Source organism: Podarcis melisellensis (assembly GCF_964234715.1).
Source record: "Podarcis melisellensis genome assembly, chromosome: 2".
In the NCBI taxonomy this organism is placed as follows: domain Eukaryota; kingdom Metazoa; phylum Chordata; class Lepidosauria; order Squamata; family Lacertidae; genus Podarcis; species Podarcis melisellensis.
Window position 1 is genome coordinate 18,935,669 of NC_138529.1, and position 16,722 is coordinate 18,952,390.

The window sequence follows — 16,722 nt, forward strand, 5'->3', positions numbered from 1 at the left end:
ATTGGTAACAAACACGACCCTAAGCCCATTTGATCAGAACCATGTTCCACTGAGGCCAGCTGGGCTCGTATGCTCAAATGCGGGAACTTCACCCCCAACGAAACTCAAGTTTCCGCGACGGGCGTAGTTTCTTGCTCTTTGCAGCGAGCCACACATTCCCAATCACAGCCCCCACCCACCCCACATCACCCCCATTGCTTCCATGCCACAGACCCCCGATGGAAGCTTTGCTAGCGGCTACCTCTAAAAGGTTGGTATAGTTAAAGCTATGGTTTTCCCAGTAGTGATGTATGGAAGTGAGAGCTGGACGATAAAGAAGGCTGATCGCCGAAGAATTGATGCTTTTGAATTATGGTGTTGGAGGAGACTCTTGAGAGTCCCATGGACTGCAAGAAGATCAAACCTCTCCATTCTTCAGGAAATCAGCCCTGAGTGCTCACTGGAAGGACAGATCCTGAAGCTGAGGCTCCAATACTTTGGCCACTTCATGAGAAGAGAAGACTCCCTGGAAAAGACCCTGATGTTGGGAAAGATGGAGGGCACAAGGAGAAGGGGACGACAGAGGACGAGATGGTTGGATGGTGTTCTTGAAGCTACCAGCATGAGTTTGACCAAACTGCGGGAGGCAGTGGAAGACAGAAGTGCCTGGCGTGCTCTGGTCCTTGGGGTCACTAACAGTCGGATACGACTAATCGACTAAACAACAACAACCTCTAAAAACTCTTGGCGCCGCCCACTTTCCCTTTTGGAAACTTCGCGCCCCCGCCCCATTTTGATGCCGCCGAAAGGATACAATGAGGGGGCCGGGGCGCTTAGCAACAGCCTGCGGGGGGGGGTGGAGGCGTGGCTTCCACGCTAACTGCCAACTGTTGCCCAAGGTGGGAGGCGGAGGGTTTGGCTGGCTCCTGAGCGCGGGGTGAGCGAGCGGCGAAGGAGGAGGAGCAGGAGAGAGGCCGGTCTTGCTCTCTCGCCCAGCTACGGCCGACGGGCTCCTTCCTCTTCCCGGCGGCTGGGGGGAGCGCAGGCATCGGCTGGATCCGCCGCTGAGCCAGGTAAGGGGAAAGGATGGAGGGGGAAGGAAGGAAATGAATTGGATGCTGCTGCAAAGAGACGCTGGACGGATAAAAGGAGCGGGGACTGGGGGGGGTGTCTTTCCTTGCAAAGTTTTTTTTGGGGGTCTAACAACTGCGGGGGGAGGGCTCTGCTTTCTTTGCAAGGGGGAAGCCCCTTATGAAGCCTGGGGTGCGTCTCCAGTCCGGTTGGCCACTGCTTGGGGAATCAGTTGGCTTTAAGCAATCTGCTTCTTCCTAATGTCACCCCTCCTCTCCCCCTCCCCCGCGCAACCCCGTTTTCTTCTCCACGGAAGGGAGGAGTGGGCGATCGGCGGAATCGCTTCCTTGCCCGCCCCCCTCCTCTCTCCTCCTTCAACCCTCGTTCCTCCCCGGGAACCTCGAGATACCATCAAAGCGAAATTCTAGCAGGAGAGAGAGAGAGATTTCTTTGTTAGGTCTGGCAACGTCTACTTCTTCTTTTTTTCCTTTTTCTCTTTTTTGCACTCTAGCGCGGGGTGGGAGCCCGTCCACTGCAGCAAGCAGGCAAGTAGATTATCCATATAATTCCCGCAGATTTCACGTTGTTTTTATTTTTAGGTCCGGGGAGAGCTGGCTCTCTGGCTCGCTCCTCGGAGGAAGGGCAGTCGGGAGGCGGCGTGGGTGGGCGCTGGAGGGCGCCGGATCCATGACCTTTCCAGGTTGCGCGTTGCGGTGCGCGGGGCTGCTGCTGTTCCGCCGGATTCCCTGGGAAAGGACCAGAGGCAGGATCGAGGCGTCCTCGGCGCATCAGCCTTGCCAGCTTGGTGCATTATGTTCTCTTGTCTCTCTCCCCCCCCACCCCCCCTTCATGAATGTCGGGCTTGTGAGAGCCGCAAGCCTGGATCCAGCGTCAGTGCTCCCTGTAAGATTTTGTCTTGGGGACCGATTCTGACGCAGGGAATCGGGAAATGAAAAATCAGATCGCTGGCTTCCTGTGATGCGCCTTTGATTACGCAAGCGTCTTACTGCCCAGTTTTGAATCGTTGTGCCGCACCGAAAAGCATAGATGAGGCTACAAGCAACGTGGTGCCCTCCGGAGGTTGCTGGGACTACAAATCCCATCATCCCTGCCAGTCCACCATTCTGTCCGGGGTTGATAGGAGTTGGGAGTCCAGACAACATCTGGTTACCATGCAATGTGGCTAGATAGCTCAGTTGGTGGAGCATGAGACTCAAGGTTGCGGGTTCTAGCTGCACCTTGGGCAAAAGACTTCTGCATTGCTGCGGGTTGGACTAGATGACCCTTGTGGTCCCTTCCAGCTCAACGATTCTATGATCTGTGGGCAGGTAGTTGAGTTCAGGGTGTTACGTTTTGTTGCTGCCAGTGGTTACATTTGTGCTGGGCATCCTGCAATGCGTTCCCAAGGAGTGTTTTGTTGATTAAGTCTTTCCCAATGAAAAATGAAAGACTTCTTGTTTGCATGTTTAGTGGCAATCTGGATAGTTGCCAGAGAGACCCCAGTAGTTTCTTCTACATCACGGTAAATCATTTCTGTTGCAATACACACACAAAAAACCCCTCCATAAATTCCTGACTCATTTGCTTGTCACAGCAGCTCTGAGATAGACAGAGAGCAACATCACTAGGGATTCCCCCATGAATCTGGGTCGCCAAACTCAACACGGTAGCCCAGTATATTCTAGTGGCTTTTAATGGTGGATCTGCATCTTCGTATCATGATGGGAGTGGTTTGTCATGGCTCCTTTGAGCAGAGAAATCTTTTGACTCCCAAAATGTGCCAACTATGCATGAAAGTGGATGGCAACCTAAGTGATATTGTAGTACACTGCACAAACAAGCAAGGTGTGAAATTGTATTTGCTGCGCTTATTCCCAAAACATCTGTTTCTGCAAGCTGAGGACTGCAATATTTTACCATCATGTTTGCCATTTGGCTGATCTGGCCAAGTCTGTGTTTTGCAGTTGCCGCCATATGGGTATTCTTGAGAAGGGAGAGTTTCTCAGCAATTCTATATGCTTCCACTGAGAAGGGTTTGGTGGTTTTTTTTGCTAGTAGCGGAGAGAATCTGAAAAGTCTGGCCAACTTGTGGTTGAGCACTTTTTCGTGACTGCTCCTAAAAATGGAAAGTTTGATTCATTGTTGGCCATTTGTTTTATAATTTTCTGATATATTATGCCTTTACATTTTTTTAGGAAGTGGTGGTTTATAAATATTTGCAAAAAAATAAAGTTATAAGAAGCTGCTATGCTGAGTTCAGCTAGTGGCTGCAACTGCCTGTTGGGAATGTTCAGTGCATCTCTGCTGTTCACTAAACTGTCCCAACACAAAAAAGTGTTAGATGCCTTTAGCTCTCCTTCTGTATAATCCACAGGTGCTGCCAGTAGACATTGCTGTCTTCAAACAATGTTGACATGGCGTACGTGGGGTAGACTAGTTTGGAATAGGTTTTTTAATTGTACTTGAGGGTACCCCCTGGATTCCTTGAGAGGTTGGGGTTCCCCAGTGGGAAGATAAGTGATGGCACACATGCTTCCTTGAAGAAACCAACATTCAACCATTCTTGATTTTCCTGTCTAGTGTCCTGCCACTGGGTATGCCCCAAGGAATTAAAACTATATTCCCCATGGGCAGTGTCCCACATTAGCCAGGCACATTTTGTGACTGGTGCAACCAGTCTGTTAAGTTTCGCCATTTCTGCCTATTCCCTATGTTTTTGTATCCATCCTTCCTTTGCTGGGCCTGTTTTAATGTGTTGTCAACCGCTTTGAGATTTTTTCCTTTAAAATATAAAGTGGCGTAGAAATGGAAATGAACTTCATTGGGAGGAAATGGCTTCTAGACATTATGTGGTGGCAACTGTAACAAAGGTTTAAGGAGGTATTTGGCAATTAGCTTATATATCCAAGTTTCTAACACTGCCCATGGGTGATGATGAGAGCAAGGGGGAGAGGTGAACTTTAACACCGCTGTGGGTTAAACCACAGAGCCTAGGACTTGCCGATCAGAAGGTCGGTGGTTCGAATCCCCGTGACGGGGTGAGCTCCCGTTGTTCAGTCCCTGCTCCCGCCAACCTAGCAGTTCAAAAGCACGTCAAAAGTGCAAGTAGATAAATAGGTACCGCTCCAGTGGGAAGGTAAACGACGTTTCTGTGCGCTGCTCTGGTTCGCCAGAGGCGGCTTAGTCATGCTGGCCACATGACCCGGAAGCTGTACGCTGGCTCCCTCGGCCAATAAAGCGAGATGAGCGCCGCCACCCCAGAGTCGTCCGCGGCTGGACCTAATGGTCAGGGGTCCCTTTACCTTTACCTTTACTTGCTTCAGCTAACACAGCCTGGTGCCTTCCAGGTGTTGTTAGACTACAGTTCCCCATAGCGCCTGCCAGCATGATCAATGGTCTGCGATAAGGTGAATTATAGTCCACCAAAACTTGGAAGGCACCAGGTTGGGGAAAGCTGAGCAAGACTGTCCCCTGCCCATCACAGGACAACCAGCCACCAGCAGGCAGAAGTGTGCACCAACTTACCTCTCACTAACCCCTACCCAAAAACAACCCCAAAGACCTTCCATTACTACTAACTGCCCTGTTGCAAGGAAAATCTTTTTTTTTTTAAATAAATATTTATTGGAGTTTTTAATAAAAGAAATACAAAAATAATAAACAGCATTGCTTTGTTTTTACAAAATTTCATAACATCTTTAGACTTCCTCACGTCTCCCACTCCCACTTACATCATTAATAAGTTTTTTCAAGCAAATTATCATCTTATTTGCAATTTTATAACCACTCATTTAAATACAGTATAATAGTTCTCCTACAGATTTTGTTTCTCTTAATCTCACTTATCATCAAATTCTGATCCAGTTTAGTGATGGCCAATTATTTATAACCAAGCATCCTTCTTAACATTCCACTAAATCACAATATTTCTGTAGGTAAATCTTAAATTTCTTCCAATCTTCTTCGGTCCTTTCTTCTCCCAGGTCTCGAATTCTGCCAGTCATCTCCGCCAGTTGCATATAGTCCATCAGTTGCATCTGCCATTCTTCCAGTGTGGGTAGATCTTGAGTTTTCCAGTTCTTAGCGAGAAGTATCCTTGCTGCTGTTGTTGCATACATAAAGAATGTTCTATCCTTCTTTAACACCTTCTGGTCGACAATACCCAGAAGAAAGGCCTCTGGTTTCTTAGTGAAGGTATACTTAAATACCTTTTTCATCTCATTATATATCATTTCCCAGAAGGTCTTCACTTTAGGGCAGGTCCACCAGAGGTGAAAGAATGTTCCTTCATTTTCTTTACATTTCCAGCATTTGTTATCAGACAAATGGTATATTTTGGCAAGTTTTACTGCAAGGAAAATCTGATGCTGACTCATATGGTTGTTTTCCTTTAGAGTGTGTTGTTCCTTTATCTATTGCATTTTGTGTATGTTGTAAGTCACTAGTCAACAAGCAGGACATAAATCTAATTGATCAAGCCCATCAGAGGTGACCAGCATTTGTATCGGCAGCCAGGTTGCTCTTCTGGTCCCAGAATCCTCTGTGTTGTGCAGCGATCCCTTGCATGCAACTCAATAGGAGATGGATTCCCCGAAACGAAGAGGGTTGAAGAATCCATGGTGTTGGTGAACGAAAGTTTATCTGTGGCTGCTCAGATACCTTGGGAACTTTCTGGCAGTTGTTAGACGTTAAACCATGTCTGTGGTTCAGCTTCCTGTTGCACTTGTAATTCAAACGAAACACATCTCAGATTGAGCGTTGAAATGAGACGCTTTAGTTCCCCTGTCTTCCTCTCTCTTTTTTAGTGGAAATATCACATTTCGCGAGAGGCTGCGTGAGTGTTATGTTTCGGCTCTTCTCCTTCTTTTTGCAAAAAACCTGGGCCTATTGTTCAAAGTGGAATTGCAGTACATTCCCTTAGGGAGGCTCAAGAGGCATGATTTGTTTTGGTTTGGGGTTTTTGCTTGCTTGTACCACTGTTGCTCATATTTGGGATCTAGAAATAATAACTGTCACTCACAATCTGCCGGATCAGATTGGCTCACCATGACCGCAGTGAGTTTTTACCTTCTCTAGTGACATATGCAGTGCCCTTTTCCCCCTAAAAAATGTTTAGGGGTACTCTCATTTTGATTCAAGAAAATCACCATTCAGGGAAAATCAAATCGGGAAAAATTAATACAGTAAACGGACAAAAGTGCAAATATTTGCAAAATGTTTAGGGGTGTGCGTCCCCCCAGAAAAAGAGCACTGGACACATGCCATAGCTTTATTGCTTTACCAGCCATCCCAGAACCTGTGGCTGATGCATGTTATAGTCTAAAACATCAGGAGGGCACCAAGTTTAGGGAAGGCTGGTTTTAACCACCCAGATCTATTTTACTTCTACATGTGTTTCCTGTTTTATAGACATGTGCCTTGGGCAACTCACTTAAACTTGCCCACTAGGCTATGTTCAAGGAAGCTGCCTCCAACATGGGATTTTCGGAAGCCAAACATCTGGTGTGGCTTCCGATTGGCTGCAGGAGCATCCTTCAGCCAATCGGAAGCCGCGTCTTGGTTTTTGAACAGTTCAGGAAGTTGAATGGACTCCCAGAACACATTCTGTTCAAGAACCAAGGTATGACTGTAGATGTCTTTCTCTGCTATAGCATGGACACCTGGAGGAGGCTTGCTGTGGAGAACATTGCCCACAACTGGGCTCGTATGGGAGCTGGCTTTCGCTGAAGAATGTTGGTCCCAAGTCATAAAGAGCTTTCAAAGCAAGAACCAGCCCTTAAAATTGAAGCCGGAAGGCTGGCTCATAACCAATGTCTACAAGAAAGAGGGGATATGTTCTGTCTCTCCTGAGAGGTGGGCAGCCAGATTCTAATAGACTCTATGTAGTCAGATCATGCCTGGTTGCTGCAGTGAGTTTGAAAATTCATGGCATAAATCCAGTAGATGTTGCTTGCTCCTTAGTCAGCTGGCTAGTTGAGCTAATTATTAATCTGAGGTCAGACCTGGGAGGTCAGTTGAACTGCAGATATTTCTCTGACTGCTTCAGTCTTTCCCCTTATGTGATCTTTCCTATATATCTGCTCTTACAGTCATGACAGATCAAATTAGATGTGAGGGTGGCAACCTATGTTTGGAAAGATTTATGCCTGAATCATGTATAGTGGGATCTGATTCTTCACATGCAAAAGTTGAAGGGAACCAAAATCTTTGACTGCACTTGCTTCCAAAGTCTTCTAGCCCAGCTGTGCTGATTTCTGGCACTGGATCCAGGCTTGGAGAAAAAGTTTGAGCAGCAGAGACCACAGAGAGATAAGATGGAGAAGGGTTGGCTTTTTAAATCCGACTCTCCACTTCACTGCAGTTGTCTTCCGTGTCACTTATAATTTAACTGCTGGTGTTACACCAATGCTGACCCTTGATTCAACATTCGCAGTTACTAGAGCTATGAGAGACCTGAGAGAAGTATCATAGTGGATACATATTTCAAGAAAGTCCAAAATACTGTGGGACCTCTGGATGCGAACTGGATCCGTTCCGGAGCCCCATTCGCATCCTGAGTAGAACGTAACACGCGACTGCGCATCTGTGCATGTCACATTTTGCTGCATCCGCACATGCGTGTGACGTCATTTTGAGCATCTGTGCATGCGCGAGTGGTGAAACCCGGAAGTAACATGCTCCGTTACTGCCGGGTCGCCGTGGAGCGCAACCCGAAAATACTTAACCTGAAGCTACTTCAACCCAAGGTATGACTGTAGTGCTAGAACAAGCTTGTGCAAAGTAACATAAATTCCCAAACAAATCTTAAAACATTGTATCCCACTTTTGAACAGAGAGAATCTTGTGGTGAAATGCTATGTAGAGTTCTTGCCCTGTTGTTCGCTCCAATAATTATGCATATTTGGTGCAGACAGAATACCGTACTTACCTATGACTAGTTTTAACCGTGGTTTGTTGCCTTGCAGTGCAACCCTAGGCATGTCTACTCAGAAGAAAGCCCCATTGAGTTCAGTGAGACTTAGTCACAGGTAAATGTGAATAGTACAAGGTGTGACTGGAATGTTCAGTGAATGGTCACAGAAATCGGACAGCGAGAAATATTTTAACATCCAATCTGCATCAGAAACACACAATATGCTCAAAACTGTATACAGAGATGAAGCTGTAACTCGAAAGACAGTGTATGAGTGGTTTAAGCATTTCCGTGAAGGGCGGCAAACCATCAAAGATAACCCTCGGTCTGGCAGGCCGTCGACGGGTAAAACGGCAGCAATTGTCGACAGATTTTGTGAGTTATTGATGCAGAATCGGCATTTGTCCATCCGAATGATGGCGGAAGAATTGCATATTCTGTGTGAAATCGTTACTGAGGTTATTGAGTTGTCCCACCCTCCATATTCTCCCGATCTAGTCCCATTGGATTTCTTTCTTTTTTCAAAACTGAAATCTGCACTGAAAGGGGACAGATTTCCCAACATTTTACACGTCTAAGCTGCTGTGATGAGGGAACTGAAAGTACGAAAAGAGGACTTCTCCAGAAGTTTCCAACAGTTCTACGGACATTGTCAATGGTGCATTGTATCAGAGGGGGCCTACTTTGAAGGCCTGCAGGTCTTCCCAGTAGTGATGTATGGAAGTGAGAGCTGGACCATAAAGAAGGCTGATCGCTGAAGAATTGATGCTTTTGAATTATGGTGCTGGAGGAGACTCTTGAGAGTCCCATGGACTGCAAGAAGATCAAACCTATCCATTCTTAAGGAAATCAGCCCTGAGTGCTCACTGGAAGGACAGGTCCTGAAGCTGAGGCTCCAATGCTTTGGCCACCTCATGAGAAGAAAAGACTCCCTGGAAAAGACCCTGACGTTGCGAAAGATGGAGGGCACAAGGAGAAGGGGACAACAGAGGACGAGATGGTTGGACAGTGTTCTCGAAGCTACTAACATGAGTTTGACCAAACTGTGGGAGGCAGTGGAAGACAGGAGTCCCTGGTGTGCTCTGGTCCAGGGGGTCACGAATAGTCAGACACGATTAAACGACTAAACAACAACAACAAGGCCTGTATGTTCGAATATTTCTTGTTGTCCTATTTCTGTGACCATTCACACATTGTATATTGCAGCCTCAATCCTGATTAGGACCCCCAATTTGCAGTGCAATAGGAACATTGAAAACTGCCTTCCCCCAAGTTGGACCCATAGTCATCAAGCTCAGTATTGTCTACGCCACAGTCTCCCATAACTCCTACTGGGAGATGCTGAAGGTTGAACCTTGGAGCTTCTGCTAGCAAGGCATTTGCTCTGCCACTGAGCCACAAATCATGTTGCACTTTTGCTGTGGTGACCCTGCTCGCCAGAAGTCATGTCCAGGAAGGCAGCACTCAGTAATACTACTGTGGCGATCACACAGGGCCCCCGGACGTTTGACGGTCTATTGACCCTGTGCCACCACTGTGATTGCTTTCTTCGCTGCCACCAACCCATTTCTCCTCACGGGTAATCATGGAGTCCAGACAGTTGTTAACATTAACAAATTTATTTATAGGCATGAACAAGCTTATGGTTTCAGTTAATTTTTCTTAGCAGTTTCTTAATCCTAGTTCCGTAACTGTTCTATGCGTTCCTAACAACTTCAAACTGATTATTCCAACTATCTGACTCCACCTAACAATTCCTCTCACTCCCTCACCACACAACTCGACCAACCCACAGACTTAAACTCCCTCTTCCTTCTTCAACTCCCAACTCTCAACTGACTTTCATACAGCTTCACTCTCACTCTAACTCCTCCTATCAGTTTCCACTGGCCAATCACATCACACTCATTTTTAACCCTTTCCTTATGACCCACCTAGGAGGCAAGCGCCACAACTACCTTCTTGTCACATTGCAACCAAAGAGTCTGGTGAAACAGAGAAACCCTGAACCATGGTTAATGCCAACCATGGTTTGGTCAAATCATTTCAAACCATGGTTTTCTATCCTGCTTTGCAACCAATCTTTAGCTGTGGCTTAGCTACTGTGACCTGTTTTAGCCACACTTAAAGGAAACAATCCATGGCTAAGCATTATGTCTCTATAGGGGCCGAGTAGTAGACACACTAGGGACGCGGGTGGCGCTGTGGGCTTGCCTAGGGCTGTGGGCTTGCCTAGGGCTTGCCGATCGAAAGGTTGGTGGTTCGAATCCCCGCGGCGGGGTGCGCTCCCGTTGCTCGGTCCCAGCGCCTGCCAACCTAGCAGTTCGAAAGCACCCCCAGGTGCAAGTAGATAAATAGGGACCGCTTACTGGCGGGAAGGTAAACAGCGTTTCCGTGTGCTGCGCTGGCTCGCCAGATGCAGCTTGTCACGCTGGCTACGTGACCCAGAAGTGTCTCCGGACAGCGCTGGCCCCTGGCCTCTTAAGTGAGATGGGCGCACAACCCCAGAGTCTGTCAAGACTGGCCCGTACGGGCAGGGGTACCTTTACCTTTACCTTTAGTAGACACACTCAGTGAAGTTTCCTCCCATTGCAACTTCCTGGCGTGTGATCACCATATGTTCTTAACTGTGCATCACAAGTCACAAGATGTGGCCTCACTGGAAAGCATGCATTGGATTTCAGAGCAGTTGCATGTGTTACCACTATCAATTGTAGCAAATCCAACCAGTTGTATGGTTTCAAGTTGCTCACAACTTGGCACCAGGTGTCACGAATCTTTTGCATGCGCTTTCTGTTTTCTTTCTGTTTGTTGCCCTGAACTATTCAAGATATCTATTTATTTGCTCTGTCTGTTTGTTGTGGCGCAAAGAGAGCTCCTGTTTCCTGACCAGCTATAATCTTCTTTGTTTAGCTGTAATGTTTTCTTTATGTTTTTTCGTTTGAGAGCAGAGGACAAAATGCTTTGTTCTTTCTAACAGCAACAGAAATGTGCTATAATGTTAAATTGCCCATTCATTCATCGGGCTAATTAGCAGCTAAATTAACTGGTGGAATTGACTCCCCCCCCACCCCCATTTTCTGAATAACAATGCACAATCCTGACTCCGGATAGAATATTGACTCAGTTACATAATTTGACATGGGTCACTGCTGAGCTAAGTATGATCTAAACAGTATTCTGTCCAAACATTGAGCCATCTTGCTGTCTGGCTGTTTTAAATTTGGAAATGACAGCCTTTGTTTTGAAAAGGATAGCCTTGTTCTGCTCTGGTATTAAGGGAAGCCTCTAGCAATTGGTTGCGCAGAAGTGCAGCAGGGCAGGCTGCTAAAGTTTACCAGCGTGAGAGCTATTTGCAGAAATCTTCATGTGTTTGGTAAGCGCAAGACAAATTTAAGGCATCCCTTAAAAAAAAATCACAACAGTAACTAAGACTGCAGCTCCACAGTCAACAGGGGAAGCCCCATGAAACTCTGTGGAGCTTGCTGCTGAGCTTTTACAAATTAATTAAATTTATTAGTTGCATGTTACCTGAAGGTTTCAAAGTGATCTACAGCAATGCACACATAATACCATAGGGTAGGCATGTCCAACTCCCAAGAGACTGAGATCTACTGCCACTATTAAAAAAAAAAACTGGCAGTAATCTACCACTTTGGATTCACCAAAGTTGTTGAGCTTTTATTGGGGAGCCAGAGTTGCTGAGATTCTCTTGGGGAGCTTCCAGTCAATTTGACTGATGGTTACTGCACCACAGCCTTAAACTTTATTTTTAAAGCCTCTTTCAGATGCATATTCTCTTTATCTCTTTATCTCAAAGAGTTAAAAGGATGTCGGTGAAAAGTTGTTGGGGTAACTAATTCCTCCTGTCCTGCACTCCTGATCATGAAGCACTGGAAACATTGAGTGTGGATCATTACTAACCAAATCATTTGGAAGCAGCAAGACTTCCCAAGAGAGGATATGTGTTTTAGGAAAGCTTTTAATGCTGAAATACATATTATAGGCTGAACAGTGTGGCAGATCAAGACAGAAGTGTGGGAAGCTTTGCCACCAAGTTATCTAATTTCTTCTGCTTATAATAAACCATCCTCTTTGAACATATGACCTTTTATCTTATCACATTTTGGAAACACCCGCCGGTCTCTTTTGGTTTTTAAGCTGGAGCCTCTGTTAGTCAGAGTTCTCCTAATTTATATTTAGCAGAGAACTTCTCTTTCATTTTTAGTCTTGTTTCAATTGGCACTCCTTCCCTTTTAACCTGGAGGGTCCCCTCCTCCCTTCTAGCATGCTTTTGTCGATTTCCACACTTATCTGTGGTGTCACAAGACAAAAAAAAAAAAACGAGGCTTTTACAAGCATGAACTTGAAGCTTGTAAATGAGATGTTAATTGTTTCCCTGCCTTGGGAACTTGCGAGTGGGTTAATTGCCGTTACATTTTAAGGCTCCTCTGAGCATTGGCAACCCATCTTTCTGCAATATCCTTTGTGCGGAGGCAGAAAAATATCCCAGATAATTTGTATCTCCTTAAAGGCAGCTATCTTGGTTTTAAAAACAGATGATGAAATTTGTTGATCGTATGAATGATCGTGTAGTGTTGTACCGTTAGATGTGGTGTCTTGATTACCATCTGCAAGGGCCTCTTTTCCTTGAAAATGTGCCACCCCAAAAAGGTGCCCTGTTTTTTTCATTAGGTGAACAGAGGGTTCATAGTATGAGTGAGAGTGAGAGCTGCTTCAGCTGCCGAAAGAGTCCATGAAGTATTAACTTAAAAAATAGGCATGTTGCTGTAGTTCCAGGGGCACATAAAGACATGCGCTTGCATGCTGTTCCCTTGTCCACCTGCTTTTTCTTTCAGTGGTACCTCGGGTTACAGACACTTCAGGTTACAGACGCCGCTAACCCAGAAATAGTACCTCAGGTTAAGAACTCTGCTTCAGGATGAGAACAGAAATCATGCAGCAGCGGCGCAGCAGCAGCAGCAGGAGGCCCCATTAGCTAAAGTGGTACCTCAGGTTAAGAACCGTTTCAGGTTAAGAACGGACCTCCAAAACAAATTAAGTTCTTAACCCGAGGTACCACTGTATGCTGATGGCTTTAGAACCCCCCCAGTGGGATACATGCTAGAACATATAAGTGTATGACAAGTTCGAAGCAAGGCGGGTGGTATTGCACCTGTTAAATAGGCATAGTTGGTAAAGAAAGGGACATACAGCTTCTGGGTCATGTGGTCAGCATGACTAAGCCACTTCTGGCAAACCAGAGCAGCGCACAAAAACACCATTCACCTTCCCATCAGAGTGGTACCTATTTATCTACTGGCACTTTGACATGCTTTCGAACTGCTAGGTTGGCAAGAGCTGGGACCGAGCAAGGGGGAGCTCACCCTGTCGTAGGGATTCAAACCGCCGACCTTCTGATCGGCAAGTCCTAGGCTCTGTGGTTTAACCCACAGTGCCACCCGTGTCCCTAATATGATAGACTGAGAGGCAACGACTCAGTTCATGCTCAACACCAAACTGTGGTTTTAGGGTTATTCCACCTGCCTGCGCATGGGTCACCTTGAATGTCTTTGGTGGAAAAGCAACTTGCCCATAGCCATCTAGGAGATCTGCGCTCTCCCATTTTTAACAAAAACGGCTAGGTTTAGCCACAGCCAGCCCCAGTTTAGCTTAGGGACGTAGACTGTGAAAGGGGAATAGCTCCTTCTCATTCCTATGTACCGCTTCCCCAGTTACCAGGAAATGCTTTTTGCCACGTGAAAAAACAAAACTCTAACTTTATGGCTAAGCAGCATCTTGAACACAGGTATAAGCTCCATATTTTGTCCATTACAACACACTGTCATTGCTGTGATTTTTAGAGCTAAGCTTCCGTTCCTTTCTGCCTTTTAGTGTCTGGTCCACTTGGCCATAAAACAAGTGATCAAGGCTTCGCTCTCCATCTGCTATGTTCCTTCCACAAGCTGATGTGTTGTAAATCTGTATCCAGTTCTTCAACCTTGAGGCTTCTCAAAAATGCACTTCCTCAAAGTGCTTCAGCTCTATGCTGGTTGGAGCCAAGATCTTGTATAGCATCAAACTCACTACCTTGGAGCAAATGTCATAGGCATTTTTAGAATTCAGCAAATACTGAAAATCTCTTTCCCCCTGCCCTATATATTACGCTGACTCCTTGTCCAAATCCTATCCCCCTCTGTGCATTAGTTCTCGTTGACCATTGATGCCTATGAATGTTCCCAAGTCCTGGGAACGTAGGTTAACTTGGTGTGTGTTCTTTTTAATCTCTCCTTGCTCTGCTGTTGCCTCATTTTCTGGCCTACAAACTTTCATACTTTTGCTGGTTGCCTCTGTCTGTCTGTCTGTCTCTCAATCCAGTCCCCCCCTTCGCTTCCCCTAGGGATGAGCTCACTCCTGCCACTGTTTCCTGCTTTGCTATAGTGCAAATGCTACCCCAAACTTGGTACCGGTAAGGCTTGATCTCCCTGAAATCAGGGGTACTTTAGGATCACATTTCTGCCACAGTGGTAAGATTTGTTCTGTGCCATGCTGATGGTTGTTTTCCAGCACTTAGGGTGCTTTTTTCATGGCTGTTACTAAGGTTACTTCTGCCGCATTCTGGAAGGAAAAATCCAACAGGTTTGGCGTAGGTGTTAAAGCATGTTAAGTGTGAGTTATTGTGTTTACGATTCAGAGAAGATATACCAGGGGTGAAATTTTAGGCAGGGAAGAAGACTGGTTGGTGCCCTTCATTGTGTTTTGTTTCTGCATGTGATCAATACACAAGACGTAACCGGCTGTACTTTTGAATAAATAAGGTATAATATTCATTGTGTCAAACTATAGATTTCAGTGGAAGTCTCATAAAGTTCAACGAGAAAAGCAGAAGACCCAGTGGATCAGTTCATTCTCTAGTCAGTTCATGCATAAGGTCCATACATGTATAAGTATCTATTCCACCTGTCTGTTCATAGAGTCCAATAATCCACATGAAGAGTTGTTACAGTTCCACAGAATCTAAGACAAGGATTTGCAGAATATTAGCCTTGTTTCGCCATTCTAGGCTTCATCATTAGAATAGGCTCTAGGTAATGCGAATAATCTACTATCCTGTAATATTACATATGGTATATACAATTGTTCAGGGTTTTTAATATTAATTTTGCTGTAAAAATGTGTGAGATTATGATATTGTATTTATTCGCATTACCTGGAGCCTGTTCTCCTGATGAAGCCTAGGATGGCGAAACAAGGCTAATATTCTGGTGATAACGCCTCTTGCTTGCCTGAAGCAAGTGTTTGTTGTGTGTGTGGATGCCTTTTCCATGGCTGGAATGTACAGTGATAAGTGTTGCATCCATTGCCCCGCCTATTTTTGCCTCTGGCCCCGCCCACCACTACTAGCATGTGACTCTTGGGTTGAGAGAGGTGCATGGTGACTTATTTCCAAATATATATCCAGGTATGAAGGTTTTTACTTGTTTTCTTCTTGTAAGATCAAGGATCGGAACATAAAGGATCAGGTGGAAAATAGGGTTCAGTATGGCAGATCAGCACTAGGGATGTGGGTGGTGCTGTGGTCTAAACCACTGAGCCTTGGGCTTGCCGATCAGAAGGTCAGCAGTTCGAATCCCCGCTATGGGGTGAGCTCTTGTTGTTCGGTCCCAGCTTCTGCCCACCTAGCAATTCGAAAGCACGTCAAGTGCTAGTAGATAAATAGGTACCGCTCCGGGAGGAAGGTAAACGGCGTTTCTCTGTGCTTCTCTGGTTTGCCAGAAGTGGCTTAGTCATGTTGGCCACATGATCTGGAAGCTGTCTGCAGACAAATGCCAGCTCCCTCGGCCTATAGAGCAAGATGAGTGCTGCAACCCCAGAGTCATCCGTGACTGGACCTAATGGTCAGGGGTACCTTTACCTTTACCTTTATGGCAGATCAGCAAGCCAGTTTGCAAAACATTTTCTCCTTTTCTTCACTTGAAGTATCACCATTTTAGTGAATATCAATCCCATTTTCAGCAACCTGATAAAAATGTTGTAAGGTGCTTTTGTCTTTTCTTTTCACCTAGGAGAACAGGATTATTTCATTACTTTCTCTTATTTTCAGGGACTTGGCATTAGCGCTGTCCTGATTATTGTCTTCTGGCAAGATACTTGGAGGTGCTTTTAACGAGTGTTCAAGTGTGTCAACATACCCTAGAGTTCTCCAGTCTTCACCTCTGTCCCCTGGGTTTTGAGAAATTGCTAATTGGACTATGTGTGTAAATGCCTCTTGAGTGAATATGTATTTGTAGGCACACAAGATACCTGTGTGTTGATTCCCCTTCACTACAATATCCTACCCAGGCAATAATGCCCTACTGAATTCAGGAGTGGTAGCGGTACTATAAATCCAGCCAGTTGTGTTGTGGGAATGTAACCCCCACGTAAGTTAGGAGTCACCTGTACAAGTAGGACCTGCAACAAAAAACATGGCAAAGTGGAGGAGCCCTCTTGCTTAGGGTTCTATTCAGCCAGCCACCCCCTTTCCCAGGATACTCCATTCCACCACCCCAACTCCCCAACAATTTGCATTCTGTGCCCAGTGAACAGTCTCAACCTCATTGGGTCAGGTTGTTTTGAGGGGGGGGGTGAAATATACTCAGAGACACGTAGTGATTTCACGCTCTTTATTTCAGCTCATAACAGTGAATGAATTTTCCCCCAAACCTCAGGCTTTATATACATTATTTGCACAATGGGTCCCGTGTGATTGGCTGGCT

General features: G+C 45.8%; 1 protein-coding gene and 1 long non-coding RNA gene across 5 annotated transcripts in view; one reads left to right on the forward strand and one right to left on the reverse strand.

Annotated features, from left to right (window-relative positions):
* The window catches only part of RAB11FIP4 (RAB11 family interacting protein 4), a 188,228-nt gene that overhangs the window by 145,635 nt on the left and 25,871 nt on the right, over nucleotides 1-16,722 (forward strand). Inside the window, exon 1 of one of the 4 annotated variants that reach the window (XM_081898650.1) lies at nucleotides 857-1,052. The exons of the other annotated variants lie outside the window; for them this stretch is intronic. The gene's annotated coding sequence lies outside the window, so the exon portion shown is untranslated. Of the gene's footprint in view, nucleotides 1-856; nucleotides 1,053-16,722 lie in introns of those variants that run through there. 4 annotated transcript variants of the gene reach the window in all.
* The window catches only part of LOC309363030, a 111,725-nt gene that overhangs the window by 22,634 nt on the left and 72,369 nt on the right, over nucleotides 1-16,722 (reverse strand). The gene's annotated exons all lie outside the window — the stretch shown is intronic.